General features: G+C 42.4%; 1 long non-coding RNA gene across 1 annotated transcript; it reads right to left on the reverse strand.

Annotated features, from left to right (window-relative positions):
* Positions 1–1,728: 1,728 nt before the first annotated feature.
* LOC136374745 (uncharacterized) lies at positions 1,729–7,913 on the reverse strand. Its single transcript, XR_010745968.1, has 2 exons — positions 6,486–7,913; positions 1,729–2,112 (listed from the first exon to the last, which is right to left on the reverse strand). It is a non-coding gene; the product is annotated as an uncharacterized lncRNA (long non-coding RNA).
* Positions 7,914–8,440: the final 527 nt, after the last annotated feature.

Below are 8,440 nucleotides of genomic sequence, written 5' to 3' on the forward strand. Positions count from 1 at the left end.
TTTTGAAATGAGTTTTATTGTTTGATTAAATTTTTTAGGGGCATTGTGTTTTTAAAGTATTTGTTTTTTAAGGCTTAGAATGGTGTTACGGGCTGTAGCATGAGGTACAGGAAAGGTTTTTAGTTATTTTGCTGTGGTTTTTATCATTGTGAGTACACAGTGTTAATTTTGCTGTGTTTGGGGCAGTGTAATGTAATCAATTTGCTACAGTTTTTTATACTTATATTTAATTTTTTTTTTTTTTTTGCTATACTATAGGGGCTTTATTTGCTTGGCTTGTTTGATTGTAGTACATGTGTTATAGTTATGCATAACTTGAGAAATACTGTTTATGGTTAGATTTATTTTTTGGTTTTGTGTTCATTTATAGGTGGTATTTTTGCTTTGACGCTTTGAGGCATCGTGAACTTCTTGAGTTAGGATTAAGTTTTTTGTGTTGCTAATTTAAATTTGGTTTTGATATTTTAATTTTTTGTAGTTTGATTTATTTGTTTGTTGTTTTGGTGCTTTCTATTAGTTTTATTTTTGGGGATATAGGTACGTATATGGTGGACTTTTATTGTAGTTTTTTAATTATGGTAGCAATGTTTTTTATTTATTAGCACCTTAGATTGGGTTCTTTTATGCTGCCAGTTGGTGTTTTTTTTTCCTTTTGAATTATTTTTATAGAGTATTGGCTACTATTTATGAATTAGTTTAGAGGTACAGCTTTGGCTACTTTTTAATTTTAGGGTTTAGGATTAATTGAACAGCTTTGAGCTTAGTAAGTTGGCTTTATGTTTTGGTTTTTTTTGGTTTTTTTAGTAGCTTCTGCCATTTGTTGTGTGGGATTTTAAACAGCTTTTCTTACTTTTGGTTTATTTTTATGATGTGACAGGAAATGTCAGTGAAAAGGGAGTAGTGTGGTTTTTTTGCTGGTAGTTGGTTGTACGGAGGAGTTTTTTAGTACGTGTTATTTGGTTTTGATTTTTTTAATTTATATGACTAAAGGTTTTGCTTTTAGGTTTATTTGTAATTATTTTTACAATTTCAGGGTGATTTAGTCTTTTAATATGGGTGTGCTGTGTGATGAGCGTAATTTATTTACTTTATGTGGCATTGGTGGTATGATGGGTAGAGGGAAATTTGCTTTAAATATTTACTTTAGCACCGGTAGTTGGGGTGCTAGGAGGAATTGTGTTTTAGTGTTCATTATTTTTGAAGCAGTTTGGATTTTTTATAGGCTGCTAAAATTTCCCTCCCTGTTGGAGTGTGGTTGGGTTTATACTTTTTGTAGTTTTGATTTCAGAATTTTAGTGGCTGGCTTTGAGCCTCCCCAGGCATTTTTTGTTCAAGGTTTTAGGGCAGACTCTGGCTCCCGGCTGTGGAGTAGAGTATGTTTTTTACATTTGGGTTTGTTTTGATTGGGCTAAGGGCTGTGGTGTGAGCAAGTTTTTGTTTGCTTTGGGCAAAGGCGTGTTGCTGTTAAGGGTTTTTCTGGGAAGTGTTTTTTTTGTGGGTAACCAGGTAGAGAGGGTTTACAATTTGGTTGTACTTAGGAATGGGTATTTTTTAAAAGTTTATGGTGCTTAAGAAAGCTTGTGGTTTGTTTTTTGTTTTTTTTTTTGTCTGTTTGTTTGTTGGTGGAGACATTGATGTGATTTTGTTGAGGAGGTTTGTGGGAATTTGAGGCTGTCCATTTTATTACTGAAGTTTTAGAAACTGGATTTTTTGAGCAGGTTATTTAACTTTGGTTTTTTTTTTGATAGCAAAACTAGTATTTAGGAGAATCTGGATGATTTTTTTTTCAAATACTTAGCTGCAGTGTTTTTTTATATAATGATATTATTAATACACTGCAGATGTTTCAGAGTTTTATATTTTTTTTAGTGCAGTTTGGATCAGTTTGTGGTAGATGGTAGGACTGTGCTTTTATTTTTTAGGCAGTTGGTTTTAAGAGTACTGCACACCCCTTTACATGAAGGCAAACTGAGGCCTGCATTTTGCTGCCAGAGGAATGGAGAAAAATGCATTGGCAATGTTAATAGTGGCATACTACTTTGCTGTTTTGGACTTGAGCTTCTGTTGGAGTTTTACCATGTCTGGAACAGCAGCATTCTGTGGGAAGCCTGCCTGAGGTATGGCTGCGTGAGAAAGGACATAGCAGCCAGACTCAGCTAGTCTCTGTGTGAGAAACTAGGCGTACGTGACTGAAGCAGGGCCAACAGTGCCCTTGAAACACAGGTGCAGAGATACCAGCTGGGTTGTTGAGAATAGTTGGTATGCAGTAAAGAAAATTAACGAGATGGGAACTTGGAATTGCAAGGCTAGCAATAGAAAACAAAGCATTAGTGTTAGACCCAATCCTGAGCTTAGATTTTGCAATATGCATGAGCTAATTATTGTGTGTATAAAAAACGGCTGGTTGAACAATAAAGGCGAGACTTTGTTGACCATGACAGCATGAGACATGTCTCCCATCTTTTCCAATATCTGGTGACCCCTCGACGTGATACGCTGCGTCCCTCCCTGCAGGAGTTGAGAAAAGATGATGGGTTCGGATTCTGCGGCAACCAGAATGGTATAAGGGCGATAAGCGAGGAAGCCCCGACCCTGAGTGATCGTAACGACGAGCTCAGCCGATACGTGCCGCCGACAGCCTTTTGGAGAGTTGCAACAGCGCTGACGTGAGTATGGATAGGCAAGCGGCATATGAGTTATTTACCGCCTGCTTAAGGCAGAGGCGGATACAGGGTATCGACCTGGATAAAGAATTACCTTCACTTTTGAGACACGGGGAGTCTTATGGGTTTTTTACTAATCCCCACACAGTGCATGAGTTGTCGGAATGGAGAAAGTTCGGAGATAGGTTGTGGGAGTTGACCTTGGAGGATGATAAACCAGTTAAAAAGATTGGAAAGCTCTGGCGGGTGGTGCACAATGAGCTGTTATTAATGCAGGCAGAAAAAAGAGCTGCAAAAGAAGTCAAAGCCGCTCAGGAACGTAATTATGCCTATGACTCCTCGCGGCAACATCCTAATACCCCCAACCCTCCTGCCTTCACCACGGTTACCTTGCCTGCTCCACCGGCCCCTGCTGGAGCCGCGCCATCGGCACCTCCCCTAGACGAGAGCTACGAGCACTCCCCTGAGCGCACCCCTGTCCCTGCCGGTGCTTCAAGCCATCTGCCTACCCCCCGCAGTCAGGAGCCTATCCCTGGGGCGGAATCCGACCTAGCGGAGGCCCTGGCAAGGCAGCGGCGTGAGTTATGGGTATCGCTGGCCCGCCAAGGTGCGGAAAGTGGGGACAAAGGGTTGCTGGAGGTTGCCTCTCAATGCCTGGCGTGTCCGGTGGTGTTTACCCCAAACGCAGCTGGAGGTCTGACGGCAAATCTGAGCGCGCTTGACTGGAAGCTGTTAGCACAATTGCGTACTACAGTGGCACAATACGATGTGAACAGTGAGCCGGCAAAGCAGATGCTTGAATATCTTTTTAATGCGCATTTGCTTCTGCCTGGGGATATTAGGGGTATAGCTAGATTGATCTATTCACAGCATCAGGTTATGTTGTTTGGTGCGCATTGGCAGGCAGAGGGTCAGGCATCTGTGGCGGTACAAAGAGGACCGGGTGATCCTTTGCACGGAATAACAATAGATGAGCTATTAGGTCTCGGCGCATTCCTTAGACTAGAAGCTCAGGTGTTAATGGGCCCCAATAAAGTCCGTGAGGCAATGGAGGTAGCGCGTAGGGCTATGAATAAGATAAAAGATCCTGGGGGAACGCCTATATACATGGGCATTAAACAAAGTAGGGAAGAGTCGCTGGGTTCGTTTGTAGATAAGGTGGCCGAGGCTATAGATAAAGCGGGGGTGCAAGAGTTTATGAAAGGGGCATTACTGAAGCAGTGTATATTACAGAATGGGAACGCACAGACTCACTCATTAATAAATACTATGAATGGAGACTGGACCGTTCCCTTGTTGCTTGAAAAGGCTGCCGGCATGCCATCTGGCTCTCAGGCATTTTTAGTGGAGGCAATTAAGCAATTAGGTTTAGGGCTCCAGGAACAGGCAAAAAACATCACAGAATCAGGTCATGGCTGCCCTTGCACCTCTCCAAACTGCAGCGGCCGGTATGGCTTGTAACCGCACCGGTCAGGTCGGCTCTCGCATGAAGTGCTTCCGCTGTGGAAAGTCCGGTCACATCAGGAAGGAGTGCCAGGTTAAGGGTGTCTGGTGTATTAACTGTCAATCTAACACCCACAATACTGCTACATGCCGCCGTAAGCAGGGAAACGCGAGACACAGCGCGAGCAGCAGCCGCGCCGGGATACAAGTAGCAGCTGCAATGCCATCCAACAGCTCCGACCAGCCACAGCCGGGAGCCTCGGTCTGGACCTGGCAGCCGCAGTAGAGGTCACGCTGATGACACCTCACCCACAGACTGTTCCTACGGGAATCTTTGGACCTATAATCATAGAAGGCAATCAAGTCGGCGGACTGATATTAGGCAGATCATCAGCTTCGATATCCGGACTATTTATCCTGCCTGGGTTGCTGGATGCTGATTACAGCGGAGAAATCATGGTCATGGTACATACCCCTTTTCCACCTTTAAAAATCGCCAAGGGTCAGAGATTGGCTCAAGTGGTGCCCCTACCACAACTCGCGAAAGCCCTCCCCCCGATTCAACCAACACCGCGGGGGAAAAAGGGTTTCGAGAGCACCAGAAGACTTGTCTTGTTAACCGTGGATCTTTTGTCCCGGCCTAAAAGACAGCTGCAGCTACGATTTAAGGATAAGACTGTGGAGTTAACTGGACTGTTGGATACGGGCGCGGACTCAAGTATAATTTCTCCGGACTACTGGCCACAGAACTGGCCCTTACTAGCCTCCTCAACGACAGTCACAGGTATAGGCGGCATAACGTTAGCCAGTAAAACACCTACGCTTGTGGTAACTATGGATGGAAAAACTCTGCAAGCTATTTTTTCTGTGACAATGCTGCCACCTACCGTCCAGTGCCTAGTAGGACGGGACATCCTTTCCCAAATGGGTCTCGTCCTCACAAATGAGCACCCTTTGGGCTAATGGCCACTGCTTGGACTTTCCCAATACCACTTGTCTGGAAAACAGCTGATCCGGTGATGGTTAAACAGTGGCCGTTAAAAAGGGAGAGTCTCATACAAGCACACCAGCTGGTGCGGGAACAGTTACAGCAGGGACACCTTAAGCTGTCTACTAGTCCTTGGAATAGCCCCATTTTTGTTATCAAAAAGAAATCAGGAAAGTATCGCTTGCTACATGACCTGCGTGCCATTAATGACCAAATGGAACCCATGGGGGCCTTGCAACCTGGCTTACCCAACCCTGCCCTAATACCAGAAGACTGGCCCCTTTTAATTATTGACTTAAAGGACTGTTTCTTTACTATTGCTCTACATCCAAATGATACGAAGCGTTTTGCTTTCACGCTGCCAGCCATAAACAGAGGGGAACCAGACAAAAGATTCGAGTGGACGGTCCTACCACAAGGACCAGAGTGGATACCAGCTCGGAGCACGAGACCGGCGCAGCGGCCTCAAACTGGAGCCGACTTACATCAGGAATCCTCAACTGAGGCTGGGTCTTCTACTCAGACCACATCTCCCCTTCCTGCAGACCTGCTTCAGCCCAGCCCAGCTGCAGATACGATCACCGGATGAACCTGCTGATCGATGTGGATTCAGTGCGGCATGCGTCCCTCCAAAACAGAGCAGCTATTGACTTCCTGCTGCTGGCTCAAGGACATGGATGCGAAGAGTTTGAAGGGATGTGCTGCATGAACTTGTCTGATCACTCAGTCTCTATCCATGCTCAGCTTTCTAAGTTGCAAGAACTAACCACACATCTACAGAAATCCACAGGCTTTGGACTTGATGATTGGTTGAAAGCACTCGGTTTTGGCCCTTGGGTAACTTCATTGCTGCAACATGAAATAATCTTGCTAATTGTTATTGTAGCTATCTTATTGCTTTTGCCATGTTTTATAAAATGCTTGCAACGCATGCTTATGAATATGATTGATGGTGGTGGGAAACAGCTTTTGTTAGCACAAAAAGAAAACGGGGGAAATGTGGGAAGCCTGCCTGAGGTATGGCTGCGTGAGAAAGGACATAGCAGCCAGACTCAGCTAGTCTCTGTGTGAGAAACTAGGCGTACGTGACTGAAGCAGGGCCAACAGTGCCCTTGAAACACAGGTGCAGAGATACCAGCTGGGTTGTTGAGAATAGTTGGTATGCAGTAAAGAAAATTAACGAGATGGGAACTTGGAATTGCAAGGCTAGCAATAGAAAACAAAGCATTAGTGTTAGACCCAATCCTGAGCTTAGATTTTGCAATATGCATGAGCTAATTATTGTGTGTATAAAAAACGGCTGGTTGAACAATAAAGGCGAGACTTTGTTGACCATGACAGCATGAGACATGTCTCCCATCTTTTCCAATAGCATTCAGTGCTGGAGTTACTTTATTTAAGGCCCAATAGTCTACAGTTGGTTTTTATTTTTTTTCAGATTTGCACACAGGCTAGATGGGGCTGTTGAAGGGTGAGTGGGTTTTGTTGACCACTTCTTGGCTTTTTAGCTTACGGATTATTTTGTTGATGGGAATTACAGCGTTTTGAGTTGTTCTGTACTGTCAGCGATGCACTGTTGAACTGGCAATTGGTACTTGTTGTTTTTCCCCCTTCAGAAGTCTTACAGCAGATGGGTGTTTTGATAGTTCAGGCAAGGTGTTCAATTGCTGTATCCTTGTTGTTTTTACAGTTGTTATTTTAAATGCTTTTCTGATTTTTTTGGAGTTTTTGAAATATTTATTTTGGAAGAAGATTATGCTCAAAATGCATGGGGTATTTGGGCTAGTCACAATTTATTTTCATTTAGACTAATATTAGTTTTTTATTAAAGCAAAATTTGTGATATTTTTGTAACACTAGCAATAGAAAAATATTCTTCTTACACATGTTTTGATGGGAGTATTGTGCACTGTGCATTAGTATTAACTTAGGTTTTTATTTTTTGTGGTTCTAATGTGCCAGGCTAATGAATTCACATAGTTAAAAAACACAGTTCTTTTAGCTTTTACTTGGCTAGAGGTAGGGTCTCTTTAAGTTTGGTTATCTTTCTTTTCCTGGATAACTGGAGTTAATTAATTTTTAGTGGAACTCTTTTTTTGAGTTTTGCTGCTGTTGTGTCAGATCATCAGTAGATTATTTTATTTTACTTTTTATGGTTTTTTTACAATTACGCAGAAGAGAGTACAGACTATGCACAGCATCTGCATGGGCTTGTAGTTTCTTTGCTATATTTAGTACGAAGGGGTTTTGTATTATTTTGCTTTATTACTGCTAAAGCAGAAGAGTATTTTTGTGTCTTAAGTTGTACAAGTTTTTGCCACATCACAAGTGTACATGGTACCAAATTTGGGTTATTAGTGTTTAAGGTTTTTGAGAAGACAATCTCTGCTATTGCTATTTTTATTTAAGCATTAAATTTTTTGTTTTATGGTTTTTATTAGGTTTGCTGTATATAGAGATTGTCTGCACGCAGATATTTTTGTGCCACGCTTTCTAGGATCTGTTCCCAGAGATTGCAAGGGGTGGCCTCCCTCATTATTTTTTGGTCGATAACTGGATTATGTGACAGGGATTTTAAATGCTTTGCCTCAGTGCTGTCTAGAATTGTAGCTTTGCTTGCAGCATTTCAAAGATGGATTAACTAACTAATTATAGATTCACCTGGTCATCAAGTGTAACTTTTTTTAGGCTTTGAAGATCTTTCAGGGAAAAAGATTTAATAGTGGTTTTTGATTTTGTGCCAGATGGTTGTGCTTTTGATTGTATGTTAGTGGATTGAGCTCCTGATGTTGTGCTAGTTGGTTGGCCTATTGATTTTGTGTTAGCTGGTTGTGCTTTTGTCTTTGTGCTAGTTGGTTGTGCATTTGATTTTGTGTTATTTGTTCATCTTCTGATCAGGCGGAAGTTGCTTTGGCATTCTATAAGGTGTTAGGTGGTTGGGCTTCTGATTGGGTGCTGTTGGGAGGCATTGAGGGGTTTTTGCTTGCATTTTTGTTTACTGGTTGATTTGTTTTGTATGTGCCCTTCTTTTCTGGGGCGACTGCCAGTGTCTTAGACTCACTGTCTGGTTCAGCTGCTGTTTTAGGCTTATTGTCTGGTTCAGCTGCTGTCTGAGTGACTGGGGTAGCTGCTGATTTATCTCCCTGCCCCCCTGCCTCTATCTGCTGCTTTTCTGTATTTACCACTGTGTGATAAGGATATGCTAGGACTCAATTTATTGTAGGATTTTTAAAAATAATTCTGGTATTTTTTAAGTATTTTTTATTTCAGTTAGGTTCTGAATGTGTTTACATGGAAAATTTTCAGCGATAGCGTTAGAAAATTCATTTAGGGTTTGGTCCATATC

Source organism: Sylvia atricapilla, unplaced genomic scaffold (assembly GCF_009819655.1).
Source record: "Sylvia atricapilla isolate bSylAtr1 unplaced genomic scaffold, bSylAtr1.pri scaffold_118_arrow_ctg1, whole genome shotgun sequence".
Taxonomy (NCBI): Eukaryota; Metazoa; Chordata; class Aves; order Passeriformes; family Sylviidae; genus Sylvia; species Sylvia atricapilla.